This window comes from Papio anubis, chromosome 11, assembly GCF_008728515.1.
Source record: "Papio anubis isolate 15944 chromosome 11, Panubis1.0, whole genome shotgun sequence".
In the NCBI taxonomy this organism is placed as follows: Eukaryota; Metazoa; Chordata; class Mammalia; order Primates; family Cercopithecidae; genus Papio; species Papio anubis.
Genome location: NC_044986.1, coordinates 75,660,511 through 75,677,467, shown reverse-complemented (window position 1 = coordinate 75,677,467; position 16,957 = coordinate 75,660,511). Strand labels below are relative to the sequence as shown.

At 44.3% G+C, this 16,957-nt stretch overlaps 1 pseudogene across 1 annotated transcript in view; it reads right to left on the bottom strand.

The window, feature by feature from the left end:
- Positions 1 to 887: 887 nt before the first annotated feature.
- Positions 888 to 16,957, bottom strand: part of LOC100998189 — a 64,242-nt pseudogene continuing 48,172 nt past the window's right edge. The window contains exon 2 of the transcript XR_002524310.2: positions 888 to 1,752. The product of XR_002524310.2 is annotated as a 60S ribosomal protein L7a pseudogene (transcript). The remainder of the gene's footprint in view (positions 1,753 to 16,957) is intronic.

The following is a 16,957-nucleotide window of genomic DNA, read 5'->3' as shown; positions in this document are numbered from 1 at the left end:
GTCTCCTCCTTGGGGAAGGCTTTCTGGACTTCCCAGGCCACTGGCCATTGTTCCCTCTTGCAGGTGCCCCCTCAGGGTGCCTGCTGTAAACGTCACTCACATATCTCCCCCACCCAACAGAGAGCCTTGCTTTTGGGCCTGGACCTGCACCTTTGACTGTATTCTTAGTGATTTGTCCAAGGCCACCCTGGGAGATAGGGGCAGTGCCAGGCTAGCACCCAGGTCTTCTGGGTTCTCTGAGAAAGTTCCTAGCTTCTTCCCTGGCTCCCAAGTAGTACTTAAGCAGTTTTGGTTGTTAAAAGAAAATACTGAATTCATTTCTCCAACCACTCTTTTTTTTTTTTACATAAAAAAATCAGTGTTATTGAGAAATAATTTACAAAATGCACCCATTTTGACTGTACAGTTCAGTGAATTCTGACAGATGTATACAGTGGTGTAAACACGCCATACCCAAGATATCACACATTTCTATCACCCCTCAAAATCTCCTCATACCCCTTCCTGATCAGTTCCTCTCCCTGCCCCAGGCAACATTTGATTGGATTTTATCAATCTCGATTAGTTTTGCATGTTCTAGAATGTCCTATAAATGTGATTAGGCAGTATGTACTTTCTGTGTAGTGCCATGCATGCTGTATCTTGCATGAGTAGTTTGGCCCTTTGCATTCTGGGTAGTATTCTGGAGAATGGACATTCCACAGTTTGTTTATCTGTTCACCAATAGATAGAATTTGGGTTGTTGCCAGTTTGGGGATTTTATGAATAAAGCTGCTGTGAACATTCATGTGAACATGTTTTCATTTACCTTGGGCTAGTGCCTGAAAGTGGAATTGTTGGGTTGTTAGGGTAAGTATATGTTTTACTATATAAGAAATTGCCAAATTCTTTTTTTTGAAGGAAAATTTGTATTTTAATTATTTTTATGTACAGAAAACTCAACAGTATACATTTAACCCAGTTTAGTGGCAAGTTCTTTAGCCTTTGCCTTTTCGAGTTTGGCGATACGAGCCACAGACTTGGGACCCAGGACATTGCCGCCCCAGTGACGGCGGATCTCATCGTATCTGTTGTTGTAATTGGTCCTGATAGCTTCCACCAGCTTAGCCAAAGTGCCTTCGTCTTCCGAGTTCACCTGTGGGAAGGCGACAGTGGTGCAGGTCTTCCTGTGGAATAGACGGCCCAGTCTGGCCTTCCCCTTGATAATGCAGTAAGGGACTGCTGTTTTACAGCACAGGGCAGGCAAGAAGACAACCAGCTCGATGGGATCCATGTCGTGTGCAGTCACCACCAGCTGAGCTTTCTTGTTCTCCACCAAGGTGGTGACGGTGTTAACTCCTGTTTGAAGGACAGGTGGTCTCTCAGTGGGGACGTCCCCTTTGCCAGCAGCTTTCTTCTCCGCCCGTGCCAATAGCCTCTGGTTCTTCTCTTCCTTTGTCTCTGGTCTGTACTTGTGGGCCAGCTTAAGCAGCTGAGTAGCTGTCTGGCGGTCCAGGGCCTGGGTGAACTGGTTAATAGCAGGAGGCACTTTCAGCCGCTTATAGAGGATGGCTCTCTGCCGCTGCAACCTGATATAGTGGGGCCATTTCACAAAGCGGGTGAGGTCTCTTTTGGGCTGGATGTCCTGTCCAATGCCAAAATTCTTAGATCTTTTCTCAAACAGGGGATTCACCACATTCTTGGCCTCCTGCTTTTTCACAACAGCAGGGGCCGCAGCCACCTTCTTTCCCTTGGCTTCTTTCCTTTCGGCATCTTGGGCGGCGGGGGCCGAAATTGCCAAATTCTTTTCCAAAGTGTTTGCACCATTTTAGCCACCAGGAGTGTATAAGAGTTCCATTTGTTCCATATCTTGTCAACACTTGGTATCATCGGTCTTAACTTTGAGCGATTCTAGTGAGTATGTAATGACAACTGTTGCTTTAATTTGCAATTCCACAACAACTAGTAATGTTGAAAATGTTGATCATCTGGTTATGTGCATATACTTTTTTTGGCGAAGCACCTATTTGAATCTTTTGCCTAGTTTTATTGGTTGTCTTCTTATTGAGTTCTAAGAATTCTTCATATGAATTCTTGACACAAGTGCTTTGTCAGATATTTGTGTTGCAAAATATTTTCCCAGTTGGTGTCTTGCCTTTTCATTTTCCTAATTGTATCTTTTGAAGAGTAAAAGTCTGATTGATCAGTTTTTGCTTGTCTAGTTAGTGCTTGATATGACTTGTTTAAGGAACCTTTGCCTGCCAACAAAGCTGCAAATATTTTCTCTGCAGTTTTCTTCTAGATGTTTTATAGTTTTCGCTTTTAATGTTCAGATATATGGTCCGTTTTGAATTCATTTTTATGAATGATGTGAGGTGGAGTTGAGGTCCATATAGATATCTACTTGTTTTCTCTATCGTAATTGTCACTGTTTTCTGTTACTGCCCTTGTTTTTCCTTCTTACTTTTGCTTTCCACTCTTTTTCTGCTGTTTGTGGTTTTAATCAAGCATTTTATACGATTCTGTGCTATCTTCATTCTTAGCATATCATTATACTTTTTTTTTTTTTTTTTTTTTTTGCTTTTCTTAGTGGTTGCTCTGGAATTTGCAATATACATTTACAGTTAATCCAACTCCATTTTCAAATAACACTACACTGTTTCATGGGCAATGCATGTACCTTATAATAAAAAGTATTCCTTCCCCTCACTCTCTTCCCTTGTAACATTGCTGTCTTTCATTTTACCAACCCATAAACTATAATCATTGAATACATTGTTGCTGTTATTTTGAACAAACTGTTATCTGTTGTATCAATTAAGAATAAGAAAAATAAAGGTTTTTTTTTTTTTTTACCTTCATTTATCCTTCTATGCATTCTTTCTTTATGTAGATCTGAGTGTCTGACCTGTATCATTTGCCTTCTCTCTAACTTCTTTTAACATTTTCTGCAAGGCGTGTATACTGGCAACAAATTCACTCAATTTTTGCTTGTCTGAGAAAGTATGTACTTTTGAAAGATAATTTGGCAGCATATAGAATTCTAGGTTGATGGGTTTTTTGGTTTGTTTGTTTTGTTTTGTTTCTCTCTCAACAATTTAAATATTTCACTCCACTCCTTTTTTTGTGTGAATGGTTTCTGAAAAGTCTGGTGTAATTCTTATCTTCTTTGTTCTTTCAATAGATACGGGTTTTTTTTTTTTTTTTTTCTGGCTTCTTTCAAGATTTTTCTTTATCTTTGATTTTTTGCAGTTTGAATATGACAGGCCTAGGTATGGATTTTTTTGGAATTTATCCTACTCACTGTTCTCTGTGCTTCCTGGGTCTGTGGTTTGGTATCTGACCTTAATTTTGGGAAATTGTCAGTCATTATTGCTTCAAATATTTCTTCTGTTCCTTTCTTTGTTCTTCTTTTGACATTACGATTATACACATATTATACCTTTTGTAGTCCTGCTTGGATATTCTGTTCAACTTCTTTCAGCCTTTTTTGCTCTTTGCTTTCTAGTTTTGAAAGTTCTATTGTCGTATCCTCAAACTTACAAATTCTTTCCTCTGCTGTGTCCAGTCTGCTAATGAGCCCATCAAAGGCATTCTTAATTTCTGTTACAATGTTTTTCATTCCTAGCATTTCTTTTTGATTCTTTATTAGAATTGTTATCTCTCTGCTTATATCACCCATCTGTTGTTACATGTTGTCTACCTTTTCCCTTAGAGACCTTACCATGTTAATCATACTTGCTTTAAAGTTCTGGTCTGATAATTCCAATATCCCTGTCATATTTGTGTCTAGGTCTGGTGCTTGTTACGCCTTTTCTGTATTTTTTTTTTTTCCTTTTTGTGTGCCTTATAAATTGTTGTTGAGAGCTAGATCTGATGTACTAGGTAAAAGTAATCTGGTACTAGTTCCCGCAGAGGATTCTGCTGATGGGTTTCTGCTCTGATAAGTTGTAATTCTCTGTTTTCACTTGTCTATCTTGCCAGTTTTGGAGGCATTAGTTTGCCCCACAGCCTCAATTCTCTGATGAATCTAAGAAGAGTTGTTGATTTTCAGTTTGTTTAGCTGTTTTCTTATTGTGAGGATGACAGCAATGATTCCCACGCTCCTTACACGCTGGAATAGAAACTGGAAGTCTGGTATTTGTTTGTTTTCATGCCTTTTCTTACGAATACAATTCTTTGCCCACTGAATAACCTTATCATTTTTGTAAAAAAATCAGTTGCATAGTCCCCCTACTTGGGGACTTTATTCTGTTCCATTGATCCATATATCTTTCCTTATACCAATACCGTACTCTATTGATTACTGTAGCTGTGTAGTAAATCTTGAAATCAAGAAGCATAAATTCTCCAAATTTGTTTAGTAGAGACGGGGTTTCCAAATTTGTTATTTTTAAAAAAGTGTTTTGGGTACTCTAGGAAGTCCTTTTCATTTTCATATAAATTTTAGGATCAGTTTGTCGATTTATGTTTTTTAAAAGAGTCTGCTGAGATTTTTCATTGGTTTGTAGTTTTCTTATATTATGTTTGTCTGGTGTTGGTAAGTACAGTACTGCTGAACTTGTGAAACAAGTTGGGAAGTATTCCACCCTCTATAGTTTGAAAGAATTTGTGTTTGGTATTATTTTCTATTTAAATATTTGACAAAATTCACTATAGATCTATATGGGCTTAGAGTTTCTTTTAGGGAATGTTTTATGAGTTACATTTTTGTAATAAATATGGAACTATTTGTTTTGTTTTTCTTATGCCAATCTTGATAATTCGTTTGTTTTTTGAGACGGAGTCTTGCTCTGTCACCCAGGCTGAAGTGCAATGGTGCGATCTTGGCTCACTGCAACCTCTGCCTCCTGGGTTCAAGCAATTCTCCTGCCTCAACCTCCTAAGTAGCTGGGATTACAGGCATGTGCCACCATGCCTGGCTAATTTTTGTATTTTTAGTAGAGACGGGGTTTCACCATGTTGGCCAGGCTGGTCTCGAATTTGTGAACTTAAGTTATCTGCCCACCTCGGCCTCCCAAAGTACTGGGATTACAGGCATGAGCCACTGTGCCCGGCCAATAATTTCTATTGTTAAATGAATTTGTCTCGTATATTTGAGGTGCCAAAGTTGTGATCTTAGAGTTATTTATAATATTATTTTAGTATCCTTTTAACAGCTGTAAGATCTGTAGTGATGAATCCACTTTGATTCCTGATATTGGTCATTTGTGTTTTCTTTTTTCTTATTCAGTCTAGCTGGAAGTTCCCTGATTTCTGTTAATCTTTTCAAAAGCATATGCTATGGTTTCCACTGAGTTTCTGTAAGTGCATGCCCATTTTCCTTTTTGTTGGTTTCTGCTCTTTATTATACCCTTCCTTCTACTTTGGTTTTAATTTGGTCTTTGGTTAAACTTTGTTAGGTGAATCAGTGGTGTGTTGGGAGTCCCCAAGACCACCCTCAGGTTCAAGGATTTTCTAGTAGGACTTATAGGAATCAGCTGTCTGCTAAGATTTCTTATAGCAAAGGATACAAAGCAAAATTGCAAAGGGAAAAGCACATGGGGTAAAATTTGAAGAAAAGCAGACATAAGCTTCCAAGAGTTTGCTCATGGTGTACTCTAGTCATACAAGACGTGCTGAATTCCTCCAGCAATGAGTTGTGACAACACATGTGAAATGCTGTCTACCAGGGGTACTCATTAGAGGCTCCATGCCCAGGGTCTGTATTGGGGGTTCACCACATAGGCACCCTCTGCATGGCACATGTCAACATTCTAGGCTGCCAGAAGGAAAGCATTGCTCAGCATAAACCATATTGTTTATGTCAATCATCTAGACACAGCAAGGCACTTTTATCAAGGAATGATGGAAACCTCCTGACATCCAAGTTTCCAGATGCCAGTTATGTTAGTCTGTTTAGCGTTGCTATGAAGAAATACCTGAGAGTGGGTAGTTTATAAAGAAAAGACATTTATTTTGGCTCACTATTCTGCAGGCTGGGAAGTTCAAGAGCCTAGTGCCCCATCTGGCTGGCTTCCGATGAGGGCCACATGCTGGGACAAAACGTGGCAGAGAAGCAAAAATGTGAGCTAAGTGGTCATGTGTGCAAAGAGAACACATGGCGGAGGAGTAAGCAAGAGAGAGTCCAGGAAGCTGAACTTGCTTTTATAACCAGCTGCTCTTGCAATAAGTAATCTGGAGAGAGAGGACCTTAACTATTCATGAGAGATCCGCCCCTGTGACGCAAACACCTCTCACTAAGGCCACATCAGGGATCAAATTTCAACATGAGTTTTGGAGGGGATAGACTCAAACCTTAGCACCAGTCAAAGGCCAGCCTGGTAAGAAGGCCTTTCTAAGGCCAGTAGTCTCAGGCCTGCCCTGTTCTCTTTTCTGCACAAATGTTTTAGAATTTCCATTTTGACTAATATAAGCAATTCAAGCCAAACATTTCCCTTCCACCACTCTTTGAACTGCATCTCACAAATATTAACATGTTGTGTTTTCATTTTTTCATTCAGCTCAAAACATTTTCTAATTTTCCTTGTGATTTCTGTTGTCTTCAGGATCATACATCTTTTTGTCTGCACTGTATCTGCTATTCATTCCTTCCTGTTAAATTTCCATTTCATGTATTGTGTTTTTCTGCTCTAGAAGTTTTGTTTCTTTTACATGGTTTTCATGTATTTCTTCATTATGTTCCTTTTTTTAATCCTTGAATATTATTGTAATAGCTATTTTAATGTATTTGTCTGCTCATTCCATGATTTCTGTCACCTAGTTCTGTTTCTGTTGAATTATTTTTCTTCTGGCTGTGGGTCACATTTTCCTGCTTTCTTGCACATCTGGTAGTTTTGTTTGGATGCTGGACATCGCTTAGCATTTGGGTTTTGTTGCCTTCCTTTAGAGTATTAAGGATATTGCTTTGACAGGCAGGTAACCTGTTTACTTGTGGATGGGGTTGCTTTTCTTGAGGCTCATTTTCAAACTTTATTAAGTTGATCCATGAGCCTTCTTTACCCTGATTGGTTGGAACTCCAAGTCTCCCAACTTTGTATGAGCCCCTGTATGTAGCCCTTCAACTTCCTGGTAGTCAATTTCCTCTGATAGTTGGTTTTTGCCTGGTCTTATCGATTCTCACCCTAGGCATGCACAGCTTATAATTTGGCTACAGGCTCAAAAAGACCCCTATGCAGATTTCTGGAGCTCTTTCTCTGCCTAGATCCTTCCTCTTTGGTGCTCTGCCCACAACTTCTAGCAGCCTCAGGCTCCCTGGACCCTAATCTCTTGTCTCGTCAGCTCAGTGAGACTGTTGTGCTCCACCTGGATTCTCTCTTCATTCAGTGATCTCAAATGTGCCTCCAATGAGAAAACTGGACCATCAGAGTTTATCTCATCTGTGTCCCTGTTCTCAGGAATCACTGGCCTGTGCTTCTGTGTGAAAATAGGTCCTTCTATGTTTATTTTTATTTTTACTTTTTTCTGATCACTGGTTACTATAGCATGGCAAAAAGTAGACCTTATCAACCAATTCTTTTTGACTCCCAGTCCAATGTTTGTGATAATGTAAGTTCACCAGGAAGAGGCCTGAAGGAGGGTATATTGGGAGAAGGGTCCACTTAGGGGAAGGTTGTATGTTCAAGGCACACTCAAGCACTTTCAGGGATGGTGGTCAGGCATGGGAGGCTGAAGTGGGAGGAGCACTTGAGGCCAAGTGTTCAAGACTAGCCTGGGCAGTGGGTACAAGCAAGACTTTGTCTCAAAAAAAAAAAAAAATTAGCCAGGTGTGGTGGCATGTGCCTGTAGTCTCAGCTACTCCAGAGGCTGAAGCAGGAGGATCACTTGAGCCCAGGAGTTCCAGCCTACAGTGACGTGTGATTCTGCCACTGCAATTATGGAGAGAGAGCTAGAGTGAACCAGAGGGATAGGCAGGGATGGATTTTCAGAGGACCTTGAATGGCAGTCTAAGAAGTTGCACATTATCCTGGAGAAGCTGTGTCTAATAATTATTATCATAACTATAATGTCAATAACATATAACTTATTTATTTTCATGTACCATGCACTGCCCTCCTAGCTCTTTTAATGGATTATCTTATTTATTCCTTCAGCCAGCTCATGAGAGACTGCAATGTTATTAGGAATTATCATGTGTTTTTTTAAGCATTTTACATAATTATCGCATTTAATTCTCACAGTAACACTATGTGTTAGGAATTAGAATTATGTCTGTTTTATGTATCAGGAAAACTGAGGCATAGAGAAGCTAAATGACTTATAGTTACTCAGAGAATAAGTAGCAATGAGGGCTGATTTTCTCTTCTCCCCAAATACTCTTTTAATATTATTATAATTATATTCTTACAATAAAAAAAAGAGCTGCCTTTGGGCCACCAGGTGTCCATGATGCTCTGTTACCTGTAGACACTGTGAGTGTCAGCGTCTGTGGCCACGGTGCCGGACAGGCAAGTGGAAACTATGACAGTTTAAAAACAGTTCCCTAGACTGGGCTTGGTGGCTCACACATATACTCTCAGCACTTTGGGAGGCCAAGGTGGGTGAATCATCTGGGTCAAGAATTCAAAACCAGCCTGGCCAACATGGCAAAAACCCGTCTCTACTAGAAATACAAAAATTAGCTTGGCGTGGTGGCGCATGCCTGTAATCCCAGCTGCTCAGAAGGCTGAGGCAGGAGAATCACTTGAACCTGGGAGGCAGAGGTTGCAGTGGGCTGAGATCATGCCACTGCACTGCAGCCTGGGCCAAAGCGCAAGACTCCGTCTCAAAAACAAACACAACACAACAAACAAAAAACAGTTCTCTGCATTCTTTCACATTCATCCCATCAAAAAGTGGACTTCAATTCCGCTCCTCGTTGATGTAGGTTGGCTGTAGTGACTTGCTTCCCATGAGTAGAATGTGTCAGAAGTGATGGTGAATAATGTGGTTAGTTTTAAAAAGGCAACTCGAGGCTAGGCTTGGTGGCTCACACCTATAATCCCAGCACTTTGGGAGGCCTAAGGGAGGGGGAAAATTCTTTGAGCTCAGGAGTTTGAGACTAGCCTAGGCAACATGGCAAGACCCTGTCTCTACAAAAAATTTAAAAATTAGCGAAGCATGGTGATGCATGCCTGTAGTCCCAAATACTTGGGAGACTGATGTGGGAGGATCACTGGAGCCTGGGAAGTTGAGGCTGCAGTGAGCTGTGATTATACCACTGCACTCCAGCCTGGGCAACAGAGTGAGACCCTGCCTGTCTCTGAAGAAAAAAACAAGGCAACTCAGCTGCCACCTGACTCTTCCTCTTGTGACATGCACCTTGGGAGCCCTGATCTGTTTTCTGTTCCTATCGTTTTGCCTTTTCTAGAATGTTGCATAAATGGACTCATCCAGCCTGCAGTCTTTGTGTCTGGCATCTTTTACTTGGCCTATTACTTTTGAGATTTGCCCCTGTGACTGTGTGTGTTGGCAGTTTGGTCTTTTTTATTTCTGAATAGTATTGTTAATCCATTTATTTTGTGATTTGTGTGCCCACCCCAGGGCTGGGCACAGGATGGGTGCTCCCCAGATGGGTGTCAAGTGGCTGAGCAGGTGAAAGGGAGGTGAAGGCAGAGACTCCTATACAAATCTGTTCAAATCAGGCTTTCATGGGGATTGGAGGAGGCAAGGTGATGACGCTTATTATTCATTAATTCACAAATATTTATTGAGTGCCTACTCATACCAGATGCCATGCTAGGCCATAATAAATGGTTCCTGATTACCCAGAGCTGCCCATTCAGCTGAGAAGACAAGTAACATCAAGGGAGTTGATGTTGACATCAAGGGAGATGTGTCCTGAGGGAAGGGAAAGCAGGGCAGGGCAAGGGTGTAGTTGGGTAGACAGCAGGGCAGCCACTGGTGTAGGGGGCCAGATAAGACTTCTCTGGGTTAGTGAAGGCCTGCAGGAGGTGGTGTCAGCTGAACCACAGAGGAGGGCACGGTGTCCTGGCAAAAAAGGCAGAGGTGTCAAGATCCATCTGTGAGTGTGCAGCAGGTTAGAGGAATAAGTCTGGTGTGACTCTAGGGAGTGGTCAGATTTGGGGCTGAGAGGTGGTCCTAGGACAGATGCGGAAAGCACCTAAGTCACATCGACAAGTGTGGCTTTTGTTCTAGAGGCAGCAGGATCTGTGGAATGACTCTGAGTTGGAAAGTGATGTGATTAGGGTCTCTGCCTCCAAATGGAGAAAGGACTGAGTGCACAGGTGTGGGTGGGGGTCCAGCGTGGGATGGCAGTAGCTTGGGAACAGGTGACAGCAGTAGGACCAATAGATGTCAGATCAATTTAGAGGCTGACTTGCTGGGATCTGGTGACTGATTTTAGGTGGGGTGCAGAGAGAAATGAGACTGAATCCCAGATTTGGAACTCAGGCAACAGAATAGATGGCAGTGCCAATCTTTGGAAGAGGAGTGAGGGAGGAGGGGCAGGGAGTGTGGTGATGATGAGTACATGTGGGAACTGTGGAGGCTGAAGTGATTGCAAGATGATCAAATGCAAAGTGTAGCAGGCAGTTGAACATTTTGGCCTGGAGAGGAAATGTAGGCTGAGTACAGCGACTTGGGAGATGTTGGTGTCTAACAGGGAGTCAATGAGCTTGCCTGGAAATGAGTAGAAATGGTGCAGGGTGCAGGGCTCAGGACAGAGACCTGAAGAGCCCCAGGATTGAAAGAGTGGGAACAGGGGTACATAGCAACCTGAAAGAAATGGCACGGAAAAGTAGAGGTGAGGACCGAGAGGAGCAAGGGGGAAAGTGTTGAAAAGAGAGGCAGCGGACCCCAGGAAGCAGGCAAATCAGATCAGCCGTAGGACTCAGGCACAACCAGGCCCTGGTGACCTTGGAGACTACCCTTTTGGAGGAGTGGTGGAAGGGGAGCCAGTGGGGAAGTGAGTGAAGGCTGGAGCTGCTGAGGACCACGGGATCAAGATCAAGTGGAACTTCAGACGAGAGGCTTGGGCATGTCTACGAGCTGACTGGAAGAGCTGCTACAGAGGGGCATTCCAGCTTCAAACCTAGGGACTTCGGACAACAGCCACTTACAGTAGTCCCACCTCATCCCTGGAGGATGCTTTCCAAAACCCCAGTGGATACCTGAAACCATGGATTGTACCAAACCCTATGTATACTATATTTTTTCGTAAACATACACACCTATGATAAAGTTTAATTTAAAACTTAGACATAGTTGCCCAGTCGCAGTGGCCCACACTTATAATCCTAGCACTTTGGGTGGCCGAGACGGGGAGATCATTTGAGGCCAGGAGTTTGAGACCAGCCTGGGCAACATGTTGAAACCCCATCTCTACTAAAAATGCAAAAATTAGCCGGGTGCGGTGGTGGGTTCCTATAGTCCCACCTACCTGGGAGGCTGAGGCATGAGAATCACTTGAACCCAGGAGGTGGAGATTGCAGCGAGCTGAGATCTCGACAATGAACTCCAGCCTGGGTGACAGAGCGAGACTGTTTCAAAAAAAAAAATCAGAACAAAATAGCACAAAAAATAGTAGACACAGTAAGAGATTAACGATAGTAAGTAATACTAAAATAGAACAATAATAACAATATACTTTTATTAAAGTTATGTGAATGTGATCTCTCTCTCAAAATGCCTTTTTGTCCTGTGTCACCCTTCTTGCAATGATGTCAGATGGTAAGATGCCTACATGATGAGATGAGGGGAGGTGAATGATGTAGACCAGGGGTGCCCAATCTTTTGACTTCCCTGGGCCACACTGGAAGAATAATTGTCCTGGGCCACGTATAAAATACACTAACGATAGCTGAGGGGATGATAAAAAATTGCAAAAAAGTCTCATTTTTTTTTCTCTTTTTTTTTTGGAGATGGAGTTTCGCTCTTGTTGCCTAGGCTGGAGTGCAATGGCACGATCTCAGCTTGAACCTCCCGGGTTCAAGCAATTCTCCTGCCTCAGCCTCCTGCATAGCTGGGATTACAGGCATGCACTGCCATGCCTGGTTAATTTTGTATTTTTAGTAGAGACGAGGTTTATCCTTGTTGGTCAGGCTGATCTCAAGCTCCCGACCTCAGGTGATCTGCCCACCTCGGCCTCCCAAAGTGCTGGGATTACAGGCATGAGCCACCATACCCGGCCAAAGTCTCATAATGTTTTAAGAAAGTTTATAAAGTTGTGTTGAGCCGCATTCAAAGCATCCTGGGGCACATGTAGCCTGTGGGGCGCAGATTGGACAAGCCTGATGTAGGCATTTTGACGTAACATTAGGTTTCTATCGACCTTGAACAGGAACATTATAATACCCTGATAGCTGATCTGATAACCAAGAAGGCTACTAAGAGACTAAGGAGTGGGGAGCATAGACATCTTGGTTGTGCTGGATAAAGGGATGACTCATCTTCTGGGCAGGACGAAGTGGAACAGTGCAATATTTCATCTCGATACACAAAACGGTGTGCAATTAAAAACTTATGAATTGTTTATTTCTGGAATTTTTCCATTTAATATTATCAGACCACAGTTGACCACAAGCTGTGGGTCAGCGGGGACTACTGTGTTATCTCTCACAATTCTTGGTTGACTGGGCTCAGCTGGCCGCTTCTTCTGGTTCATGTGGTATACACTAGGGCTGCTGTCATCTAAGGGTTTGACCAAAGCATAAACACCACCCACTCAGATGGCAGGGGCTGATGCTGGATGCTGGCTGGGATCTGGACTGGGGCTGCCTCCTTGAGGCCTTTCCACCTTGATTAGGTTCCTCACAGCCAAACAGCTGGATTCTAAGAAGAGTATTTGAAATGCTCCAAAACAAGCTACAGGCTGGGCCTGGTGGCTCATGCCTATAATCCCGGCATTTGGGGAGGCCAAAGGTGGGAAGATTGCTTGAGCCTCGGGGTTCGAGACCAGCCTGGGTAACATAGTAAGGTCTCCATCTCTACAAATAAATAAATTAAAAAAAAAAAAAAATTAGCCAGGCATGGTGGTCACGCCTGTAGTCCTACCTACTTGAGAGGTTGAGGTGGGAAGATTACTTGAGCCCAGGAGTTTGAGGCTGCAGTAGCTATGATTGTACCACTGCACTCCAGATTGGGTGACAGAGTGAGACTCTATCTCTAAACAAAACAAAAAGAAGCTACACATATCTTAAGATCCAGTCTTGGAAGTGACAGCATCACTGCCACCATATTCTATAGGTCAAAGTGAGTCACAGTCCAGCCCAAAATCATGGAGTGGAGAAATAGACCTCATCTTTTGGTGAGAAGAGCTGCAAAGCATTTGGGTAATCTTTAATGCAGCACAAGACAGGGTGCACCTACGAGAGAATCACTGATGGATCCACTGAGAAAATGGCAGGACTAGGGTTCCAGGGCACTGCTGGGATTTGCATTAGAGAAAAGCGTTTGGAATGGGCTTCCAGAAGGATAGAGTCACGTTGAATTTTATCAAAAGATCTGAACAGGCCAACAAACCACAAGGTTCCTGGTTGTATAAACCACTTTGTACATTTCCATCTCCTTGTAGAGTAGGTAGGTAGAGACAGCCTCTAATAACAATATATTTCATTGAGTGCTAATATATAGCCTTAATCAATTCTCCCAAGGGGCCTGTGAGGTCAATGATGTGATGCCCATTTTACAAGTGAAGCAACTGAGACTCAGCAAGTCTCTCTCTCTCTCTCTCTCTCTCTGAGTTTGTGTGAATGTCTGTGTTGACTGTCTGCATGCACATGCAAAGATATTGGCTCCCTGCATCTGAGCAGCAGGAAGCCATTAGAAGAGGAAACCCGTATTCGATGAGAATGTCCTTCCATACCCAGGAAAGGAGGGTTAGGATGTGGGAGCACTAGCTCAGGCCCTGGTAGCTGTGCCAGGGACCTGGGACCCTGAGATTGTGAGGTCCCCTCCTCTGAGAGCCAGAGGATGGGGAGAAAGGACGAGATGCTTGGCTGCAGAAACCATAGACTGGTGGTGACCACCATTCCCACCACCCTAATCATGCACTTGTGATATTAATAAAAATAATTTATGTCATGTGACTGCTTTTTAACTAGCTGCTTTCAAGACTTAAGACCAGGATTATAAAAGGCATGCATTTATAAATTATTAGCCCAGAGCTCATAAGCACATATACTTTGGGGAACACTTTGGTAGCACTTTAAATTAATTTATTGTCATTCATTCCAGCTGTCTGTGATGTAAACCTTCAGCTATAAATTTGTACCATCATCTGACACACCATTAACTAAGGTGCTGCCCGAGCCAGAGCATACAATAAAACACTTGAATACAATTTCTGTAGGGACGGATGTCTTCCTTCTCCTTCTCTGTTCTCCTCTCCTCTTCTTTCCTCTCCTGCTAATGACAAGCAACACAGAGAGAAGGCAGGTGCTTGAGAGTTGTGTTGGCAAAAAAATCAGAGAGCGCAAGACTCACTCTGTCCCAAGGGCCTCCTCCAAACTCACAGGATTTTATCCCATGTACAGATGGGGCGTCAGAGGTCCAGAGAGGCCATGGCTTTGTCTAAGGCCACACAGCCAGCTGGAACCATGCTCTCCATCCTACTCAATGCCTCCTTGGTAGGTCGACTGAGTCTATGCTCCTGAGAACTTTGGCTTGGGCATGGATGACCCCTGGAACTCTGAGGGAAGCTTGGAGCAGGAAATATTTCTTTGAGGGGAGTTTCTGGCAGAGGAATCAGAAAAGAATTCTGGGGATTGCCGGGCAAAGAGAAGAAAAGGATGGAGGGGATTGATCCCATGATCACTGCCTTAAATTAGCAGAGAGGGGCCCAGGGGGTACAGAGCGGACGCTTTGGAAAGTAGCTCCAAGGAGGACAATTTTGGATCCCATGGGGAGGGATTTGGTAGCAGTGGGAGCTGCCTGAGGTTGGAGGGAGTCCCCATCCCCGGAGAAATGCACCTAGGGGGCCATGGGAGGCATGGAATGGTGTGTTCATGTCCTATGCTGCTGTAACAAATGGCCACTGAAGTTGTGATGTGAAGCAACAGGGGTTACAGTTACGAGGCCAGAACTCCAAAATGGGTACCACCGGGTTACAGTCAGGGTGTCAGCAGGGCGCAGTCCTCCTGGAGGCTCTAAGGGAGAGTCCAAGGCTTCGTCTTTCTGGCTTCTAGAGGAGGCCTTCCCTCCATCCTCAAAGCCAGCAGTGTCAGGCCGGGTCCTTCCCATGCTGCACCTCTCTAGGTCTCTCTCTTCTGCCTCCCTCTTCCATTTCCTGTCTCCTGTGATTTCGTCAGGCCCTCCCACATAATCCAGGCTAATCTCCCCATCCCGAGGTCAGCTGATTAGCAGCCTTAACTCCATCTGCAGCCTTAATTTTCCTTTCCATGTACCCTAACATATTCACAGGCTCCAGGGACCAGGGTGTGGACATCTCTGGGAGGGCTGTTATGCTGCCCACCACAATGGGGAATAAGGCCCCTGAGGTCTCCCTCACATAGATAGATGCTCCTATCTGCAACCAGAGGAGGACATTTTATTGTTTCACTTAAGCAGGATGAAGGAAGAAGAAGGAGGAAAAGGAAAAATGAGAAAAAGAAAGAAAAGAGGCAGGGCTTGGAGAAGAGTAGAAGGTGAAGAATAACGGGCAGGAGATGTAGTAGAAGAAAGAAGAGGAAAGAAGGAGGCTGGGTGTGGTGGCTCACACCTGTAATCCCAGCACTTTGGGAGGCTGAGGCAGGAGGATTGCCTGAGGCAAGGAGTTTAAGACCAGCCTGGGCAACATGGCAAGACCCTGTCTCTACAAAAATTAAAAAGAAAAATTACTCTGGTGTAGTGGCTGTCATCCTGCTACTGGGGAGGCTGAGGCAGGAGGATCACTTGAGCCCAGGAGTTGGAGCCTGCAGTGAGCTCTATGATTGTGCCACTGCACTCACTCTAGCCTGGATGACAGAGCAAAATCCTGTTTCCCTGCCCCCCTCAAAAAAAAAAAAAAAAGAAAGAAAAAAAGAAGGATGGAAAATTGAATTAGGTCTCACATGAGATGGCTTTAGCCCCTGTACTACTCTCTGTAAGGTTGAGCTGAGCATCAGGAGGCCTGAGTTCAAATCCCAGTCCTGCTGTGTACCTGCCTGGTGACCAGAAGCCAGCCTGCTGCCCCCTGTCTCTGGCTGAAGTGTCTCCACTGGAAAAAAAAGGGAGGTCCCACAGGCCTTCTGGCCCTGGCCTTTGATAGTTCTCCAAATTAAGGGTCTAAAGTAGGCTATGTTGAGGGAGACTGTTGGGGCGCCATTTTGGGGCCAGGCCACGATGGTGGGAATGCTGCAGAAGACTGCCTGGCAGGGTAGAGGCAGCAGCTGCCCCAGAGGCCATCTGGCCATTGCTGCTGCTTGAGGGGATGGATGACTGTCAAGTCCAGAAGGTTCCCCGGCTCCCGAGGTGGCATTCTTGAAGCTGCAGATATATGCCCACACCTGAAACAGCAAGGGGCCATGAGTTTGCCCCCTGCACCTGAGCTAGGGACAGACGTCCCCACTGTCCTTCTTGCCCTCCCTCCAGGAAGCCCTGACCATCTCGAGCGTCTGGCCCTGGGGGTTTCCTTGTAGCTTGGAAAGAGCCCTGGAAGAAGCTGGGCGTTCTCTGCTGACAGTCATGGCCTCTTTCTCTTGTACCCTTAAGGGAAGGGTCTTTCTGGAACCTTATCTGTCTACCCTCATTTCTCTCAGGCCCTTACCTTGGAGAGTAGCAGTGCTTACCTCACAGGGCTGCTGGCAGGTAGCAGGACAAGCCCCCTACACAGCTCTGCTGCAGTGTCTGGCACAGAACAGGAAATCAGTGGGGTGGGGGCAGTCTTCCGGTCTGGTGCTCCTGGACATGCTGTGCGTGTTCATTTTCAAATATCCCTCCCCTCTGACCCCTGCCAGGGACCCGGTGGAAAGAACTGCAGGTCTGAGCTCGTGGCTTCTCCTTATGTGACTGGGCCTTGGGGTTGATGTTATTGTGTCCTCATGTGTCTTGCTGGCCTGGG